This window comes from Orbicella franksi, chromosome 12 (genome assembly GCF_964199315.1).
Source record: "Orbicella franksi chromosome 12, jaOrbFran1.1, whole genome shotgun sequence".
Lineage (NCBI taxonomy): Eukaryota > Metazoa > Cnidaria > Anthozoa > Scleractinia > Merulinidae > Orbicella > Orbicella franksi.
This window is the reverse complement of record NC_138156.1, coordinates 20,816,553-20,838,410: the sequence shown is the minus strand read 5'-3', so window position 1 is coordinate 20,838,410 and position 21,858 is coordinate 20,816,553. Positions and strand designations below refer to the sequence as shown.

General features: G+C 37.5%; 1 protein-coding gene and 1 long non-coding RNA gene across 3 annotated transcripts in view; one reads left to right on the top strand and one right to left on the bottom strand.

Moving 5' to 3' along the window:
* LOC145462727 (uncharacterized) overlaps positions 1 to 8,972 on the bottom strand; it is a 179,673-nt gene extending 170,701 nt beyond the window's left edge. The window contains exon 1 of the mRNA XM_081446318.1: positions 8,588 to 8,972. The gene's annotated coding sequence lies outside the window, so the exon portion shown is untranslated. The remainder of the gene's footprint in view (positions 1 to 8,587) is intronic.
* On the top strand, positions 2,273 to 21,790 carry LOC145462761 (uncharacterized). 2 transcript variants are annotated; one of them, XR_014041254.1, is made up of 6 exons: positions 2,273 to 2,692; positions 9,591 to 9,632; positions 10,618 to 10,690; positions 17,166 to 17,454; positions 18,051 to 18,104; positions 20,884 to 21,790. It is a non-coding gene; the product is annotated as an uncharacterized LOC145462761 (long non-coding RNA). The 2 variants fall into 2 exon arrangements; XR_014041253.1 differs by lacking the exons at positions 17,166 to 17,454; positions 18,051 to 18,104; positions 20,884 to 21,790 and adding an exon at positions 11,950 to 13,557 and having other exon boundaries at positions 2,274 to 2,692.
* Positions 21,791 to 21,858: the final 68 nt, after the last annotated feature.

Genomic DNA, 21,858 nt, shown 5'->3' with positions numbered 1-21,858 from the left:
TACCCTCATTTTCGTAGAGGAACTCTCTGTTTTCAGTGCACATAAGATTGTAGTCATAATCTGATATCCTAGAGTTATCCATAGATCTAAAACAGTAAGAAAATACAGGGAATTTTCAGGACCGAGTTAATACCAGAGTACATTTGAACACTGTTCAGTCAATCGCGCGTTTCCAGAGTAATACAAAGGAAAATTTTAGCTTACATAAGAATTAAGCGAAGAGGATTTCTTAACACGTAATTGACCTACCGTCTCTCTTAGTTCCGTGTACAAGATGCTTTAAAATGGAGGTGACAGAAATTATCGTTCTATCAGTTCTGAAGATCCACGTGGGCTTGGTGAAAATCAAACCTGACCTGTCAATCAAAATATTTTCACCGAGTACCTAAAAACGCCCACGGGGTGGGGGGGGGGGGGTGCACTCAAGAGATCTCAACAAACAAAACACAAACCGCGGTGATAAACATGGAACCAAAACGCATGTTAAACAAAGTTAATTTCCTTGACGTTTCGTATGTACAACATACATCTTCAGAAGTGACCGTTAACTAGATTACAATCGAAATTTAAACGCGAAGAGAAAGAAAAAGACTGGTATCTAATAATATGTAACAAGACTAATAGTTAATAACAAACAGATGAATGAAAACAAAAAAAAAATATTACCATAATAATTGATGGTGTTGCCATGGGCTCCCCTTTGGGTCCTGTCTTGGCCAATATTTTTATGTGTCATTTTGAGGAGAAGTGGGTGATGAATAACAGTGCTCGTCCTACCATTTGGTTCAGATACGTTGACGACACCTTCACCTTATTTGACAATAAGGACGCTGCTGTTAAATTTCTCTCTTATCTCAACGACCGACATGTCAACATCAAATTTACCATTGAATTTGAACAGGATCACGAACTTCCATTCCTTGATGTTCGTGTCAAACGCCATAACAATTCATTCTCAACATCCATTTACCGTAAGAAAACTTTCACTGGCCTTTACACGAAATGGGACTCCTTCACACCTCGCAAGTACAAGATAAACCTCATCCGCACCCTTACTTATCGTTGTCTTCGCATCTGTTCATCGTCTTCATCATTACAGTCTGCCTTGGATGATCTCAGGAAGCTATTGTCACGCAATGGTTATCCCCGTTGTATCATCACGTACAACATGAACGATGTAGTGAATAGACATCAAAACAAACCTAAAGACCCTATCACTACAGTTCCCAAGAGAGAAATCTTCATTGTTTTACCATTTTTAGGGTTCCAAAGTAAAGTAATTACCCAGCAACTTAAATCTTGTATCTATAAGTTTTATGGTTGTTTTAACGTTAAAATAATTTTCCGAAACACCCGCCGAATCAAATCTTTTTTCCCGTACAAGGACAGGTTCAGCCGTTCTCAGATGTCTAAGGTGGTTTACAAGGCAAGCTGCTGGGACTGTGACGATTTTTATATAGGAAAAACAAAGCGTCGACTACACGATAGAAAAACTGAACATTTTAAGGCCCTTGCTAAAAGCGGTCACACCTCAGCCATTGCGGATCACGTTACTTCCACGGGTCATAATATTAAATGGGACAATTTTGATATCTTAGCAACTGGTAGGTCAGATATACATTGTAAAATTAAGGAAACATTGTTAATTCGTGATTTAAAGCCAGGCTTGAATGAAAACGTTGGCAGTGAAAAACTTTTTCTTTACTAGCATTTTGTATTGTTATTATTATTATGGTAATTTTTTTTTTCACTCATCTATTTGTTATTAACTATTAGTCTTGTTACATATTATTAGATACCAGTCTTTTTCTTTCTCTTCGCGTTTAAATTTCGATTGTAATCTAGTTAACGGTCACTTCTGAAGATGTATGTTGTACATACGAAACGTCAAGGAAATTAACTTTGTTTAACATGCGTTTTGGTTCCATGTTTATCACCGCGGTTTGTGTTTTGTTTCTTCTAAAGCTACGATGGCCAAGGAAAAAGAGTTTTTACGATTTAGATCTCAACAAAAATTTTATACGAGGAGGCCCCGCCCTGAGGTTCAAACACTTTTATTTACCGTTTTTGACAGAAAAGGTAACCCTTTGATACCTTTTTAAAGAACAAAGTATACTATAGCAGGGCTCCTGACTATAGGGAGTACCCACGGGTAAATTCTAAAAACGAAGACGAAGTATGAGTTATTAAACTAATCTTTCTTCCAGAAGGAACGTTGTGGCGAAAATTAAATCTGACAAAGAAAAATAGTGAACTGATTAAAAATCACTTACGTTTTAGAAGGTTTAAACCTCCGTAGCTCTTCTTCAATTACAACAGCGTCTACCAAATGGTTTAACGATCTTTAACAACAGAGGTAAAGCCACTTCTGTGAGTTGTCCTTCTGCGACTCAAATCGATTTTTGGCCTGAACTGTTAGCGGTAAAAAAAACTGCGCTCATCGCTTATCATATTTTCCTTGAGGAATCTCCTGATTTAGAGTGCAAACTTTCGAAATCGTTGCTTTCGCTGGCTGTATACTTGGACTTATTCCGTAAAGAGCTTTCATGGAAGTTCAAGATTCGTGGGCTATGCTCAAACCTGTCCCGCCACAAATAAGACCCCACCCCACTACCCCAGCACAGCAAGTTTGATTCTCGAGTCACGTGGTAGGTATGTCAAAATGGCGGCTTTCTGCAGGCATCAGGTAAAGGTAAGCAGATTTTTTCATTTTTAAGCGCTTGGTTTGGAGTCGAACGTATTTTCAGGTGAAAATAAGCAGCTGGATGTTCAAATTCAAATCGATAGGCTGACTAACAATTCCGTTTATAACTTTTACTATATTTGAAACCTCCTATGAGCGACCACCTCTCGTAAGCGATCACGATCACCTTTAAAGCTTTCGTTTTTTTTAACCTCCCGTAAGCGACCACTTGACAGATGATAAAGCGGAAATTGGATAATAAGTATAGGTAATCATACGGTTTTTCTCGTTCAATTAGGAATTAATTCGCACGAGTGAGTTTTTCAAAAAGCTGAAATTGCACGAACCGCTTCGGCAAGTGCAATTTCAGCATTTTGAAAAACTCACAAGTGCAAATTAATCCCAAATTGAACGAGAAAAACCGTATGATTACTTATTAATAATATTAACATGAAAAAATGCCCGTGGAGGAAGTGCTGGAAGATCTTTCTTGAAGCCATTTTTCTCATTCAAGAAAACCTTTCAAAGTTTCTGCACAAAATTTTCATCATCATTTTATGTGATATCATTGGCTTAGAAAATTTCCTTTTGTCTTTCAACCAATCATAACTCAGAATTGCGATGTGTAATTTGCACTGGTGTTACACTTTTTGCACTGGTGTTACACTTAAACTTCACTGCTCTCAGCCAATCAGAATCGATTAATCTTTTCATGAACATTATTTGGTGTTGTAACATTATCACATTCCTGTGTAGTACAAGAGAGGGAAATTTCTCAAAGGGAAGTACTGGATTTTTTCTCCAAATTGACTTTTCACATGAATACAACATACGAAAATTTAAAGGAAAAGTGCACATAGACTGTACCCTATCAGTCTTAAAAGAGACAACCTGAAGGTGGCTTCCTAGAGTATTTATGAACCCTCCCCCCCCCCCCCCCCCCCCCCCCCCACCTATAGAGTGCCAGTAAGAAATTGAAACTGTTTATTTCTCTTTAAGTTTTCCCAGTAGAGATTTACCAGTATGGGTACTGTTAAAATAAGGCTTATTTTTTGGTTGTCAATTTTTGGAGTAAGGCCTGTTCCAAAGAGGGGGGTGAAAAGGTTTTCGGATCAACGGATTTGGCCTTAAAAAGCGCACAAATTGTGGATTTTTGCGGTAAATCGAGCAGATTCACGGATTTTGAAAACACGGTGGATTGTGGATCAGTTGTGAATTTCAGCACGGATTCCGGATTGTGCCTGTCTTGATGTTCAAATCTTGGGTCCTAAACAAAATTTGGATCATAGATCTTTCTTCAGCCATGGTCGGTATGTTGATGAGTTCATCCAAATTATTTCTTTTTTCGAACGAAGCTCATTTAAACTCAAGTGTGAGATTGTTATTGGAATTGTACCATGTTATGGTCATTAAGCATGTTGCCTTTACTATTTGTGTGAAATTAACAATGGCATTCACATTTACTAGTTTACCTTTGAACTTTTACACTTCTGTTTCTGGATGTGGTTGTGGTTTTGGATTTGAACGAAAATGTTGGCGGATCGACAGATTTTGGGGAAAAAAGGCACGGATCGGCGGATTTGCATACCCCTATTCTTCCCCTGTCTTGCTACTGCCGTGCCGAACTCAAATGACTTTGGCTCAGCAGTGTTGAACCTAATACAATCATGCCAAATTCAAAACACAAAACACACTATCCATCCAGTGTTTTTTTTTTTTTTTTGCATTTCAGAGATGCATTTCTTGAACTTGTTCCTGAGCTGATCTACACTGAACGGGAAGCTACCATCTTCATATCTCTGGCCCAATTCTTTGAGCACATTAGTGTATATTTCTGCATTCTTGGAGATTTTTCGTGTTGGTGAAAATCAACTTCTCATAGTACACGCTACTGCACATCACATCTACTAATTCATTGACATGATGCTCTTCCCACATGCTTCTCCGTCCCTTTCGCTTCTTTTTCCTCAAGCTGCACACTTCACTCTGTGTACTGACTCCTGTATTGGATTTGCTTGAATCAGTCTCTTTGTTGTTATCTGGAGAATAGCTGTTGAACGTTGCAGGTGAATATCTCTTTTAAAAAGCTTGGGAAATGTCGGTTGAGCTATTGTCACCATTGGATTCCTCTTCTCTCAAGCTTTCTGGCAAATTGATAAATCTTTACGCCACGATGCCATTTGGTCGTTCTGTTTTTGATTTGTGTGCATGCATCATAGTATGCAAATAATGCAAAATACCTTATTACATGAAATTTTCACGACACGTTAATTTCATGAATTTCACAATTTAAAAAAAAATGCGAAATTTAAGTGACACAAAAATTTAATGTTGCAAAATTAACATGTCGCAAAATTAACATGACGCGAAAATTAAGTGACTCACATTATGTCAATAATTAAAAAGCGACTTTATTACCATTACACACGTTTATAACAATCATTTTGAACTATTCTGTGGTAATGTTCTGGTCCTCTTCATCACTACTGCTTTCCGTCCCCACTCCAGGTAGCACTTCTTTTGTACAATCCTCGAACTGTTCATTTACAGGCCCCTTGTTGTGCTGTTCCACTAGTTGCTTAAACCTTTCAATTGCTTCAACGTTCTTAGTAGATGCCTCCATTCTTACTGTCGCCTCTGGAAAAGAAGTGCTACCGCCTGTTGATCCGTATCAAGACATTTACGCAAACAATTAAACAGCATCAGTCGTGAAACTAAACGGCAACATTTTCTCTTTGGAGTCTGCAGAAAGGAATATTTAATGTATATGGATAATGAGGTCAATTGACCACTAAAAACGTGACTTGAATTCAAGCATGAACTACAAACCGTGCATTGCAGGCACTATGAGAACATCTTTCTTGTTACTGTTTACATAATCAGTTACGTTTCTGTTTATTTGGACATTGTTGATTAAGTTGTTTGATCAAATTCAGGGACATGTTAAATTACATTGACAAAGAAATAAAGCGTGTCTGGCTCAAAAATGTGAAATTAAAGTGAGTCAAAATGAAAAATTTTCGCAAAATCACGAAATTAAGGTGTTGCAAAATATGTGAACCTCAAAATCACGAAATTAACGTGTCGCGAAAATTTCATTTAATAAGGTACATTAAATGAATTTATGAATTGAGTTCGGCGCGACAATAGCATGCCGTTTGAAACCGAGTCATGCTACTGCAGTGCGGCACGGCAAGGCCTGCTGTGCTAAGTAGTGGTGCTGAACCGAATTCAGCGGTGCTGTGCTTAATGGTTTCAAATAACGTGCTACTGCCGTGCTTAAATCAAAATGACAATTTCATTTGTGTTCGGCACGGCAGTAGCACGACTTGGAACAGGCCTGGGGCCATTACCATGGCAACATCTCATCTAATGACAGGCAGATATATTCCTCATTTTGGCCTAAACTCCTTAATTTTTATGCTTTCCTTCAGTGAAATGTTTCCATACTTTGCCTCATCATGGAAATGATATCGCCTGACCTTTTTAATGGGTAAAGAGTCAAGGTTGTTCAGATGGTTTTTCCAATATTCTGTAATTTGTCATTCTTCTAAATATATTAGATTAGCTCTGACAGATTTTAACAAAAATAGGTTATTTCATAGGAATTGTATGTGATTACAACTGAACCAAATTTTAAAAACATTCACCAAAGGAAACGTGAGAAAATTCACGGTTTGTTTTGCTTTTTGTCCTCATGTTGACATCATAAAAATTGAAAAACACTTACTTTCCTTTGAGCGCACACAGATTACTTGAGCTTTTGTCCTCCGCGCATGTGCAATCATAAAACTATAAGGAGCCACCTTAAAAGTGTTAGAGTTACCATATGCTAATGAGGCAAAATTTTGACCCAATATTGTCTAAGCTCTCGTAAGTGACCACCTCCCCTAAGCGACCACCTAAGCTTGACGTTCTGGGTGGTCGCTTAATGGGAAGGTTTGACTGCAATTTGAACTTTGCGTACTGTACATGAAAACAATCAATGGGTGCAAGAAAAACCCATGTATAAATCTATAATACTATGTTGCTTCAAAATAAAACGTGTTGCATGTAGTAAGGCTGTATCTGGGAACTATACAATAGGATTGCATGGAATCTTCATCCCTGTGAAGGGAAAAAATACAATGTGCTTTAATCAAGCTTTTAAAATTTGTGTAGAGGGTAGCTGGGAACCCGTAAGATTGTAATGAGAAAATGAAGGAGTGAAAAGGAAACTCTGGACTTTAAATTCATTTTAAATGAGATCTGCAGGAACTAAGGTATTGTGTGAACCAATCACATTTGCTTCATAATCTAAATTTTTTCCTACAGTAAGTAAGTTCCTTGACAAACCAATGAAATCAAAGGATATCCACAACGACATAAATTTCTAAATATTTAGGGTCGTCTGCTTTGTTTAACTCAACGAAAACTGCAGACAACAATTGGAAACGCATTTCTATCTTTCTGGCACTTCGTAACAACTGTTGTTTTTTACTCTCAATAGTACTTTATCCCTAAATTACAATTTCAATGAAATTACAGAAACTTTTGTCTTTGCTAACCAGACACTTGGTATATGTTTTATTTCATTATACTTTATTCAAAAGCTATGTAATGGCTTTTCTAATTTTCTGGCATTTTAAGCAGAAATTCACGGCGCATAGTTTTATAAATACCGGTAACAAAATTGGAAAATTCTGGTCAGCTTAATTTCATAAGCTGTTCTTTCGTGACTCAGGTTCACTGTGCAAAGCATGTAGCATATGAATTTCACAAACGCAACCGAGATATCAAATGTTATATGTAGGAACTAAGTTCTCCATTCTACCAGTGAGAAAGGAAACTATTTTTATCATAATGGCTACTGGCATGTCAGCAAAGGCGTGCGGCAGAATATCAATATTACTGACTATGCATTGACAAAAAAGCCGCAAACTTCACACGTGGGGTTATTAGGTGATAAAATACCGTAAATCCTCTATTTTAAAGTCCCCTGAGAGCTTATTTATTTTAAGCACTTTTGGCGGGGGGGTGGGGGGGGGGGCTTATTTGAGAGGTGGGGCTTATTCAGTTCCTAGCGAAACGCATTACCGGTATCAAAAAAGAGGAAGAAACAGACTAGGGTAATATGCTGACCTACTTCCTGTTTTGGACCAGGGCACTGACTGTCTAAATATGGAGATTTGAGAGGAAAGACTCAAGCACATGAAGCTGGATGTCATGCAGCCAAAGACGGTGGCAGGGGTATTTTGCAGAACGCCGAATGCACTGTTTGCTTGCGGTTTAGCAGTTTCACTCATGTTTGCTTGCGGTTAGCAAGGCAGCATTATATTGCATATGGCCCTGTCCAATAAATAAAAGTTAACTGCAAGCAAATATAAGTGAAACTAACTGCAAGCAAACAGTGCATTCAGCGTTTGGCATTTGGCGTTCAGCGTTCTGCAAATTACCCCTGCCACAAAGATGGTGACCAAAAACAGATTCGAACTTTCAGCATGTGAATAAACCATACCGGATCAGTCGACATCAAGTGTTACAGTTGTGATTACATTACAAATACAGTCTATCATTTATTAACTCGATTTTGCAAATTAAGGGGGGAGATGAGGGGGGAGATGAGGGGGGCTTAAAAGAGAGGGGTGCTAAATAATTTTAGAGAGAAGAGGGGGGGTTCAATAGAGGATTTACGGGAATTAGTCGTTACAAGCGTTCGAATATCCTGTTTTTTATTCGCATCTTCAAATGAGAAAGAATGTAAATCAAGTAGCAATTTTTTTTAATAACTTTAGTTATGATTCACACTACTTACAACACTGCTACGTCTACTTACACAATTTACAACAGTACTACAACTACTAAAGTCCCTTACGTTACTAACAAAACTTGTTATACAATTCATTACTTATGCACTAATTACACTACTAATAATACACATGAAAAAATTACTCGATTCTGATTGGCTAAGAGCAGTGCAGTTCAAGTGTAACACCAGTGCAAAAAGTGTAACATCAGTGCAAAAAGTGTAACACCAGTGCAAATTACACATCGAAATTCTGGATTATGATTGACTGTAAGAAAATAGCAACTTTTCTAAGAAAATGATATCATGTAAAATGATGATGAAAATTTTGTGCTGAAACTTTGAAAAAAGTTTTCTCAAATGAGAAAAAATGGCTTCAAGAAAGATCTTCCGGCACTTCCTCCACGCGAATTTTTTCATGTTTATATTATTAATAAGTAATCATACGGTTTTTCTCGTTCAATTTGGAGTTAATTTGCACTTGTGAGTTTTTCAAAAAGCTAAAATTGCACTCGCCGAAGCGGCTCGTGCAATTTCAGCTTTTTAAAAAACTCACTCGTGCAAATTAATTCCAAATTGAACTCGAAACCGTATGATTACCTATACTTACATGTACACTACTTACATTACGATGCAATTACAGGTGCTACTTACAATACTGCAATTTGCATAACTTACTCTACAAAACAATACGATTACTTATTTAACATACGATACTAATACTTACACCACTTACAGAAATGACGTACAAAAAGTAAATGTTTTTGAAAACAGTACGGAAGTTTCCATTTTCGATTCTTGTTGATGCGACAAGCCGTTATCCCTTCGTTTAACTGATGAGAATGCAAAATCAATGAGCAAGGTTTTGTTACTTCGATAATTATATATAACATGCACGATAATGGCACTGCATACAAGGCTGACATATGAAATGCGACCCCAACTAGAGGACACTAAAGAATTTTACCTTTGCATGCTCAGAATAAAATATGAATTTTGTTCCTTGCAAAAATGGCAGGCATGATAGGCAATGGCAGACAGCAAAATTTGTAGTAAACAGACAGTGATGTATATAGTGGAGGAATCTAACAGAATCTCCATTTTTGCCTTTACTCTTTATAGGAGCAGCCATTAAGAAGTGAACCGCAGGATCCCAAAGTTAAGGTACAGTGAGGAATCAACGACATTCTGATTCCCAGTAATGAAAGGAAACAGTTGTAGTATGATTGAAAACTAAATCATTATTTAAGAAAGGCAGACAAGACATTAAATGCTGAAGTTATCTGGTGTGCTCTGGTGTGCTCTGGTTTTGTTATGCATGTCAAAGGGAAAGATGTTCATATTTTACTTGAAGATGTACAGTCTCTTGAAGAAATTGATCACAAAGTAAGAGTGGTAAAAAGTAATAGTCTCATTTGAAGCATACTTCCCTCCAGAAATGAAGTGATTTGTTATTAGCAAAAGATTACTAGCAAAGAATAAAAATTATAGTAAGCATATTAAGAGATCATTACGTGATAATGGCAACCTGGCATCATTTCTGATATTGTCGAAGCTGTTGAAGAAAGTTTGTTCACCCGGGGTTGGATTTGTTGCCATGTTGTTTTCTTAGGCCCTGTCCACACGTATCCTAATATTTTTGAATCCACAACTTTTTCTTTCCGAATACAGCTTCTGTCCACGTGCATCCGGCAAATTTGGCAGCAAATCCGGATATTTCTGAATCCGCTCTCCAGAGTGGAAAAAAATAAATCCCCAACAAATCTGATAACGTGTGGACGGTGAATCCGGATATTTTCGAATCCGATGACGTAGCAAAATCGTGTCCAGTCTCTTACCAAACAATAAACCAAATGAATATGGCAGCACAACATGTAGGCCTAGTTTCTCGAGAGTGAATCCGGATACCATTGGATGCATGTGGACAGGTGAATTCGATTTGAACATGCTGGACGTTGAAATTTTTGAACACGGAAAGAAAAAGTTGCGGATTCAAAAATATCCGGATAAGTGTGGACGGGACCTTAGTGTTTAAATACCCTGTAATTCGTCTTTCGAAATTTAACAGTGCTGGGCAAACGCTGTCTTCAAAGCAACGCAATAAAATGATTTACTTTTTTGATGTCGTTTCTGCTATCATCCATTCCAGGTCAAGGTCCACGAAAAACATTCTCGCTGCAGAAACAGTACTAGAAGAACTCCAGCAGAAAGACTCAGATATGGTTAGTGTACCTCTAAACTTTTTTGATCTACTTGACCATGAAGGTGATTAGTTATCTAGGATATTCCTAGTTTGCTTGAGTCAAATTATCAACACTACATGTAATTAATTTTGTTGTAATGAATAGGAAGTTAAAGCAAACAAAATTCACCTGTAATTACCAGGTTTAAAGTGACTGGGTGATTTGTAACTGACACAAATGAGTCTTGATTTTTATGATCAAGGGAAAGTTTGACCTTTAAAATAATGTTGTTTTGTTTTGGTTTGGGGCATACTACCTCCTCCTGGGTTTTTCTCTATTGCAAGCACAATCGCAGGAGGCTTAACTCCACATTGGCCCTGGCAGGCCCGTGGGAAAATACTGGAAGAAGATAGGTACATGTACAACAGTAATGATTTCTATCTATTTATAAGTTTATGATCATGTACTAGTACATTGCTTGAGTGTTTGGAGCAGAGCCTGAGGTCCCTATGAAGTTATCTGAGGTCGTGAAGGCTTGATAATGTGATCAATCCAAGCAAACAATTGTGTTGATTATGTATTTATTAAGCACATTGGCCATTGTTTGGAGCATAGCCTGGCCTGTGAAGTTCTCTGAGGTCATGCTAAATGTAGCTAACTTGACGATGCCTTCAGTCCAAAAAAACAGCTACAGTACCCATGAGCTCATGTGAGGTGCATGCTAACATAACATGGGAATCATTTCAGGCAGTTGCAGCTGGGAGGCACAGTGGCCTCATGGTTAGTGCGCTCGTTCCCGGAGCGAGCGGTCTGGGTTTGAGCCCTGGCTAGGGACACTGTGTTGGCAGGACACCTAACTCTCACAGTGCCTCTCTCCACCCAGGAGTATAAATGGGTACTGGTGAATTGTTGGGGAAACCTACCAAATTGTGGGGGAGTGACCTGTGATGGAGTAGCATTCCGTGGTAATGCAACTAAATTCGATTGGCTGATCAAGAAATCATTAATTTATTCAATTTACTAAAGTGTTATACAAAATTGTTATTTATTACTCGAACAGTATTACAAAAAATCAGAGCTAGTTTTTTCCAAAATTATGCATTTAAAGTATATTCAATTGTAGGATTAAGAAATTATGAAATCAATGCAATACCAATCTGTAGGATTTCACAAATTTAGTAACTAACATATATTAATATTTTATTGTCATACAAAATTGTTATTTCTTATTCGAGCAGTTTTTAGAAAACGAAACTTTTTTCTAAAACAATTTCTTTGCTTCCTTTGATTGTTTAAAGGTGCCACAGCGAGCTCATTAGCACAGAAGTAAAGATAGGCCTAACGTGGTGATAGTCAGAAGAACTGGGGTGTACAACAGACCCTTCAGATCTAGTGGGCGTTCCTAGTCAGCCATAATATTGACATCATAGTTCATGTATAATAGAGAGAAAATTGACCCTTATGGTTATTTTCGTTAGGGTTTCGATGCAGTAGTTTTCAGTAGGTCAGAACCACCTAGGAAATCGGGCTTTTTAATCCTACTTTTCTCCAAAAAGTTTTAACTAGGGCAGATTGAGTATATCTAAATATTATTGCTATTTGAGTATCAATTCAATAGCAGAACTAGTTAGTTAGGGTATAATTTTTTTTAAAACTCAAGTGAATAGTTTTTGAGTTATTTTTTGTAAAAAAAATACCTCTTAGTCGGCGCGTCGGGGTATGTTATGGATGGGTCAATAGATGAGTGAGTGAGTGAGCGAGAGATGTATGTATGTCACACCAATCAGATTGGATGTACTATAAGCAGCCAATTAAATTTCTCGTTGTAAAGGTAAATGGTATGTGAGAAGATTTGATCCCAATAGAGTTCAGAACGGCCATATTTATTCTTCTATAAAAGAGGAGGAAGTATTCATATATTGGGCTTACTTCGACATTTTCTGTGGGTTAGGCTGAGGATTTTGTGGGCGGGTTTGATAATCATTTGTAACTGGATAATCAGTCAAAGAAACATAGTGTTTGGCATATAACTACGAGCATGCGGTGAAAAGTGAGCTTTTCCCATTCATGAGATAAGTTTTTGAATTGAGTCTTAGCCGCTCTACTACTAGTTGTAAGATGTGAATGAAAAACAAGTTGATGTGGTTTCTATGATAGGATCAATTGTATTTTAGGGGGGGCAGAATGCACTACTGGGAATGTGAAGAGGTTGTGACCAGGTTCAAATCGTTTGCGTGTTGTATTGAAACCTAAATATTGCTGCAGAGTTCGTGATGAGTGTTCCGGGCGTGTCGTTAATTACAGCATCCATTGATAAATTTCGATGTCAAAAGCGAAGAGACTACGATTAATTTCGTCAATAGAACAAAAAGATATTATTCTGTGACGATTTTACAGTTATAATCAATAAATGGTTCTTGTGTACTACTGGAATGAGAAGATACGTTTTAATGAAACTAAATCTTTTCTCCTCAATGTTATCAGGGTTTTCGCTTATTCACATTAATAACCAACACGAATTGTAGTTGAAGAAAAAGGAAATTATTTTTGTTCAAGATAACTTAAGTGAGGTATATGAAGTCTTGAGCGTTTTTTTGTATTAAACACAAGGACTCGGCTGGTAATTGAAAAATAAAGACTGACGGTTTGGAGGGGAGTGTGACAGTTACATACATACATTGGGTTGTTTTAGAGTGCATAATGTTCAGTGTAATGGTGGCTAGTTATGAACGACATGAGCCTTAAGTTTTGAAACAGTTCATCAGTTAGTAGTATGCAAATGGAACAAGATATTTTTATTTTTAGTTACAAAGGTAACTTGATACTTTTGTTTTTCACAAGGAGTAAATTCAATTAGAGGTCTCGAATCGTCGCTTCTAGTTCTTAGGACATGTTTTAGAGGAGACGAGTTTGTTTAGATTTGAAACAGTTCTAACTTTTACAATAATAAGTGCAAGTAACGATTGTTTTGTTCTTGTTGCATGCAGATATAACAAGATATTTTTATTTTTTAGTTACAAAGGGTAATTTGACACATTGTTTTTCACAAGGTAGTAAATTCAATTAGAGCTGACAAATCGTCACCACATGTTCCCACGAGATGTTTGCTATCTTTAGTTCCAAATGGTAACTTAACACTTTTCTTTTTCATATGGGAGTAAATTCGATTAGGGTCTCTCCATATGAGCCCGGTCAACCGGGCTGGTTCGGTTTCTGAGATCTCGCCTCGCTTCTCTTTCCTTCGTAAAAATTTCGATGTGTTCATATGAGAAGCCACGCTGGCCCGGTTACCGAGATCTTGGGTTTTGCGACCGACATCTCAGTAACCGGGATGAAAATTTTCCCATATGAACACTCCAGCCTGGGTAACCAGGATGAAACTTTTTAGACGAAATAGCTTTGCTTTCGCAACATAGCGGCCAAAATGGCATAATTTTTGCCTTGTATGTATTTCCACTTTAGGAATAGGCGAATTAGCTTTATTAGTAAAGTTGCAAGAGTCCACAAAGCTGCGACAGCCGTGAATGCTACAAGTTTATGTTCCACCATTTTGGTTGTGTTTCTTGGATTTTATCCCGGTAGACCGGGCTAAAATTTCCCATATGAACAGACAGCAAAATTCGTCCCGGTAACCGAGCCAGCCCGGTTACCGGGCTCATATGAAGAGGCCCTTACAGAATTGACAAGTTATCGGCTATTGTTCCCAGGATATTAAACAAAAAAGAAGCTTTCATTTCTGGACGGCTTTTACGTCTCTTCAGTAGCAGTTTAATATTTTTATTTGATGGGCATTTTATGACATTCTTTTCAGTCCGATATTTTTAAAGGTAAAAAGCATGAAAACTGTTCAAATGTTCATTCGTTCGTTCGTTCGTTCGTTCGTTCGTTCATTCATTCATTCTGATTATTTTACCTTTTTACTTAATGTACAATATTTATAAATATTTTAATGTGAGGCGAGGTGACCTCTAGAAACCATCAGGCTTTTAGTTGAGGCCACCTCGTACGTAACAATACGGTTACATAAATAGTGCAACAGTGTGTGGCTTGCGTGGCACCAAATTAAAGTGCAACTTAATTAAATCAGACTTTCAACGTGTCAGAGAGGTTTTTTTTCTCTCTCTATTTTCGGTGAAGTAGTGTTGTTGGGTTGTGTTGTGTAAAAACGGTAAACTTACGACTCGTATAGCTGGTTTTCACATGACGTCACTAAAATTCGAACTACAAAACTATTGATCTTCCTGAGATTTTACTTAAATGATGTATAAGAGCAGCTGAAAACTAATATTCATACAAATTTTCGCTCCGAATGGGTTCTTGGTTTTGTGATACACAACGCTTGAATTTCTAAGCTTTTGCGCGACGCGGCATTTACATGACGGCCTAGAGAGCTGTCATGATGGTTAAAAAAGTGACTTATTTCGGGAAACTTGGCTATCTGAACAGTTCAGGTCTTAGAAAAAGTATTATTTTCATGTTTTAGAGTTCCTCGAGGGATAAATTCACGCTTTTGTAGCACAACTCAGTGACAGATGTTTCTGTTGGTTTCCGGCCGCCATGTTGGTGCCCATCCGTATGGGCACCAGCATGGCGTCTCCATACAAATCTCTATAAATTTGGGTAAAAAATTTCTCCGCATATCTCGCATAGGAAAAATTGCTGAGACCAGAATTTTGGCGAGAGTCTTTGTATATTTACCTTCTTTCATTTCCCAGATTCTGGACTTTATCTATTGACCGGTTTTGATGCTCATTTTGATCTACTTTGAATTGCGTGACACTGAAAACCAGCAATAAAATGCGAAAAGTCCTCTTAACTTGAGTACTTTTGAGGAAAAATTCCTCTTGGGGGTTGGAAGGGCTTTGTGATCGGTTAGTGAGGAAGTTATGCATGTGCGCGTGTCACACCAGTCACAGTGCGGGTTGTATCAGAGAACGAATCAAATTGCCTGTTAGAAAATAAGATGGTATCTACATTAATCTGGAGACCTGTCAGGTTACTGTAGTTTGTTCAGTCAAACATTTTATGGCTTACTATTTAGTTATCTTACCATTACCGATGTAACATCGTATGTGCATCATAAATTCCCAGTTTCGTTCTTGCTGTACATCGCGACCAAAAAACTTGTCAAATTAACCAAATCAGTACTGTAAATAGCTCCATGAATGCTCCTATCTCCGAGACTTTTAGTTCACAAAAACTTACTCTTGCACGCCTTGCGTGCCTATGATTTATTTAAGAAGCAGTAGCAGGCATCATTTTCCGGCAAACGATAAATGGCTTCATTTTTTCCAAGATGGCACGGTAACGAATCCTGCAATCTGATTGGTTCTCAGCGCGGCCGGATTTTACTATCTCAGTCCTGTGTGTGTTGAAAAGGGCTTAAAAACGTGATATAGAGTTAAAAGTGGAAATTGTCTTGCCACGTGAACATGCAATGCCCTCAATAAAGCCCTGCTTCCAACCGTGAAGCCCACTTCGTTCTTGAATTTGTTCGTGAAGATAAGATAACAATAGTTTTAGTTCTTTCCGGGCGAATTTCCATGTTTAAGAGTAACCTTTAATTTGCCGTCTCCTTTAATTTCACTGCTTCTTTGGTACTCTTTGATGTTTTCAAAGCTAAAGGCCTTGTAATATTCCTTCTCATCTCTAAAGAATCCCACCTCGTCTCTTTGAAACCTTGTCACGGCATACTTCAGCTTTGCAGATCTTCCACAACCGGGACAAACTAGACAAAATTAAACCGTTTCCCTCCTGATGAAGACTTCATGGTGGGTTTTTGTTAAAGTTACAATTGAGTTCATCTCCTAAAAATTACTCCTATAATAATAAAAAAATAACTTACTAAGAAGTGTAACAAACTGGCGGGAAACCGATCAATGCTGCAAATTTACATTTCAAATTAGCTCAAATTATTTCCAAAAGCGCACGCTGGCTTTGATAATTTATTCATCACAAGGTCAGTTTGCCATCACCTCCGTGGAGTTCTTGCTCGGTTTATGCTACGAAACATAGAGAGTTTTACCCCTCAAAGCTTATAAAAAAAGAAAGTTACGATGTAACGAGAGACAAATACGCTTCCTAAATAAGAGGCGATATTTTGGACCGAAACAGCGATATGTTCAACCTGTACTGATGATTTAGCGCACACAGAAGCTGCACGTGTTTAATCCGATCCTGGAGGTTCAGTCCGACTTGCTCTGTCCTTCTTCTGCTGTGAAGTCTTCCGGTGGAATACTTTCGGGTTGGTGGGAACTTTTATCACCACTATCGTATAAGTTTGAACATTAGTTTTGTCAAGACTTTTTTCTATCTTTACCTTGAATATAGGCATAATCTTTTTTGTGTTCATACTAAAAGTTACAAGCACTCGATCACTGAAACGCTTGCGGGACATTTCATTTTCCTCGAGGCGAACATGATCTAAATTTCAATGTATTTTTGCACTTTAAGCCTGCTATACAAGAGGATAGAAAGAAGTGGCTGCATTGTCACAACTACTTATTTCTGATAGGTCTTCACTTGCTGCTTTAGCCAAAGACGTGTCGAACAGGTAAGCATAATTGTGTAGTTAGTTCAAGTGTGTTTGTTTGTCGTGGTTTTAAAACTTTCGTTTGTCAGTGTATTTTCGTTGCCTATAACAAATAGGGCACCACTGAGTTTAGTCATTAGGCTTGACTTCCGTTTGTTTGTTTGTTTGTTTTTTCCTTTTCAAGACAAAAAAGTTTGCAAAGAAACCTCCAGTTGTCACTTGTTGACTCTGCATCGCGCTTGAGCAGCAGGGCTTTTGATGTTATTTTATGGTAGGTATTTCAAGAATAGTTTTTGTTTGTACTTGTCAAAGTATGGCTAGGTAACACTTATAAGAATGCATGCTGACGTAAACAAGAATCAAATCACGCTACAACCTCACGTGAAACATGACAGTCTGTGAAACATGTCAGCCACATGAAACATGATAGCTTGTTTACGACGAAAACATTTTCTCCCTGGCTACATGGCTTCCCTTAATACAGATTCTTCCCCCTTCCCCCCTGCCCCCGGCGAGAAAGCTTTTTACACATTTCAATATAAATAGCAGCGAACTGTTTACACGAGAAGGGAGGGTGGTTCGAGGGGAGGGGCTCCCTGATTGTAGGGGTCACACGCTTGAAGGCAGGGTAACCTTTGGAAGGCATGCCAACTAACTCCATGTAATCTTACTCTCCTGGTTTTTGCTTCACCTACCAGGGACAAACTGGGGCATGTAGAAAATATGCGAGACTGGGGTACAGGGGTAATTTTTTTGTCTCTTTTCGGTATTATTGCTCCGTAAAAGATGCTAACTACGTTATTAAACAACAATGATAAAGAACTATCCAGCAGCAGTTTTTTATTGACTTGTTTTATTCTTCTGTAGTTCCACAATGCATACCAGTATCACGACGGATCTATTCTCATCATCGTCTTCACGGTAAGTTTACAAGCTTATTTTAACATTAATTAACCTTATTATCTCGATTAAGCATTCCTCTCTATACAAGAAATTTTTGGTGAGAACCTGGGGTAAATTTGCTTTGCATTCATTCTGGTTTCGTCGAGAGATAGGGGTGGCTCGAGTTTACAGATCTTTATATATTTAAAATTTCATGATTCTGTGCGCTACTTGTTCGAGAAGGGGCAGTTGTTTAATCGGTGTGGGTGTTGAATCGAGGGAATACGGTTTATGTCATTACGAATCCTCTTCGATGCTAGCCTACGTAGCAGCGTTTCCAAAAAAGCACGCGAAGGGAACGAAACTGCGAGCGAGTGCTAAACATAGGTTTTTGCTCACCCCAGGCGTGCTCTTTCGCTCACCCGCTTGCTTGCTCGCTTGTTCGATCTCTCTGCCTGGAAAAGGAAATAAAACGGCTGCTACGCAGGCTACTTCGATGCGCTCTCGCCTGTTTGAATATTTTTTTTGCAAAGCACCAAAGTCGATCGGGTAACAAATTATTATAATCATAGTATTGATATTGCAAGAATAAGGTATTGAGCACTTTTACAAAGATATATCTGAGGAAATCTAGAACTCAAGTGCATTGTGGCTATATTTTCTATTTTTTTTTTCTATTTTATTATTTTTTTGTGGAGGCGGGGCTAGGGGTGGGATCTATCGCAAGATCAATCAGTGGTAACTCCTTTTTTCACATTAAAATCATCGATAACCCTGAATGGTTTCGAGACTTTCGTGGTCATAGGTTAGCTCAGTGTTAACTCGAAGATTTAAAGAACCCGAAAAAGTGTTATATTTTTCTTCAGGGAAAGTAGATTTGCTCAGGCGTGACAGGCGATACACATTTTACGTTTTGGAAGGCACAAGAAAGAAAAACTTTTCTCTTTGTAACTTATAATATTTGATTCACGCCTTTCAAAAATACTATGAAGTGTGCAGATAAATCAAAAACCAAAGATGCAAAATCCATGCAACTATGGCAAAAAAGTTATTCAAATCAGCTTATTTATTTTACTAGGAATCTATTTGAACGCTGATCGTGCAAAATCTCACGGGGCGGCAAAACGCATCGGAGGAGAGATGATTGGATTTGTAATGAGCTTGTCCGTTTTTGACATCGTGTTTTCAAAAGGAGCTGGCTGCCAACCGGAGCCTTCCTTTTCATTTACACTGCTAAACAAGAACGTTTCAATTTGCTAAAATGCGTTTCAATTTGCTAAAGATTTCCTGAAAAAAAAAAAAAAACTGCAGGGTTTTTGTAGAACGTAGTACGCCAAATGCACTGTTTGCTTGTGGTTAGTTTCACTCGGGTTTGCTTTCGGTGAGCAGTTAGTTATTGGAAAGGACAGCATTATATTGTATTTGGCTTACTCGCCAGAAAGAGTTTTAATTTTGCATTTCGCATTTCAATGGTGTGAGTGATGTAGGTACAATCTCTTTTTTATCGTGCAACTTTTCATCGTTACTTATTACCATTCACCATGAAAAAATGCTTTAGACCATAGCAAACTTAAAACTATTTTACCGCATACTTGAATTGACACGGACAGAGCTTTAGTATGTACACGGCAAGTTAAAATTACTGATCACTGATTACTGATGATTAGAATTTTGAGGAACTTGCAGGACGTGGTGTTTATTTTATCAAAAGAGCAATTTCAACTTCTACTGAGCTTTGACATTTTTATGAACAAAATTTGTTTCGAGCAATGGTATGATCGGAATGTAAACAAATCTTTAGCAAACGAAATGGGATTCCCAGGGAAGACCGCCAGACGGCTCATTCACTAATAGTGAACGTGATAAAAAGCTGAAAATTAGTCGTCAATGAATAATAAAAGTTTCGCAGGTTTTCTTTCCTATGTTTTTTAACCCAACGAAGTAATGAAAATAGTTTGTTGAAATATTTCGGTTTAAAGAAACATGCAAAATGCTAAAGAATGTAGAATTTTGACGCAATATTATGATAATTAGCAAACGTGTTTGTGTGCCAGAAACCCGCCAAATTCAAACTCGCAGAAAAGTTCAGACATTTTAATGAGGACAGGGAAGGAAAGTTGAAAAAGCGTTAAGGGTTTATGTTGACAGTGGATATAGGATTTGCAAAAATACAATAATTTTACAAAGGTCCTGTTTTCACGTGCTAAACTAAAATTCAAATTAGATGTCGAAGTTGATTTTAATTATTTTTGTTTTTCAAAAAGTTTTCACCAACGACGGACAACAAAGTCATGTGTAGAGTCTTTTGGTCTTCGCTTGCGGTAATTGTATTTGAGGCTTTTAAAGTTATTTTCAGTTTTTTTTTTTTTTAAATTTATTTGTTCGTCTTTTTGTTTTGAATTTTATTCGTTTCGCGCCTGATAGAGATGGGTGCGCAATCGCGAAACCCTCGTTTGATTTCCAAATTATCTCGCTTTTTAGTTGACTTGTCTGTAATACGATCAACATCTCACTTCTCCTGACAATATCAATGCATCATTCAATTTACCAGTGCGGAGAATAACGAAGCTAATTTAACTAATGCAACAAAGAAGTAACAAAGTGTTGTTATCACACAACTTCCCTGCCTCCACAGAAAGGCCAAACTTCAGTTTGAAAGTTAATGACGAAAGTACCACAGATAGTAAATCAATTTCACATAATCCCTGACAATCAATACAGAGACAAAGCAAATTGTCGCATGCTTTGCTACAGCTTCTTCAGTTGTAAACAAGTTGAATTTCCTCTGATTTTAACACGCACATTTGCTCTCTTTCAGCGTGAATACTGATTGCTGAATGGTGTGGATCACAATCTAGGAGAGGGAAGACAAGAAGTCTTTACGAAGTCAACTCGGGAGGACAGAGCAAGATAGTCAGAGATTAATACTAGAGGTAGTAACTGTAATTTAATGGCGGCTGGTCACAATCATTCCGCCTTTGAGACTCCTCGTTAAACGGCAAAATTCAATCATCAGAAGTTTTCGCGAAACCATTGAACAAATTGAAATATCGAGGGACCAGAAATCAAAAGTAAACAAGAATCAGGATTAGTTTTCATCAGGAACTAATTGTCTAGAACCTCGCAAAATCATTAACAAGTGCTTTAATCTAAATTTTGCAAACTCTGCAAATTAGCAAGCATTTCGGAAGGAAAATACAAATGCTACTCCTTAAGGGAGGTCACGTTTTAGTAAAAAGATTTGATAAATCTCAAGCGTTTTAGAGAAAGTTTCCCATGAATCAAACCATTTTTTATTTCTTATATTAATCAAGAAACTCGTGCAACTTCCGTAATAGACCTTGCAATCGAAACATGCAAAGCGTGTTTTGTTGACATAGTTTATTACGCTGTTTTTTGACAGCAGTAATTGTCTTTATGATCGTCTTGTTTTTTTGTTCCAAGTTTTGCATTCACGACTTATTCATTTCTCTTAGTTGGAATTTCTAATTTGAAAAATAACGTTTTAAAATGCCAGTACTCATCGAAATGTTTTTCACATTTTGTCTTAGTTTTTTGTATTGATTAATCAAGAAAGTAGTTGTGATATCCACACTTAGTAATTTTAAGTGTTCTATGATCACTTGTACCTCGCCCATTGTAAATAACTTTACTTCTTACCGAAAGAGTTGTAATTAGTGAAGGATATTGAATAAACAATAAAAACTTTTACAACTACTATTGTTTCTTTTGTTTATTGTCTTTCATTGCATACAAATAAGTAAAAGAAAATTGCGCTCTTAAAAGGGGCCTG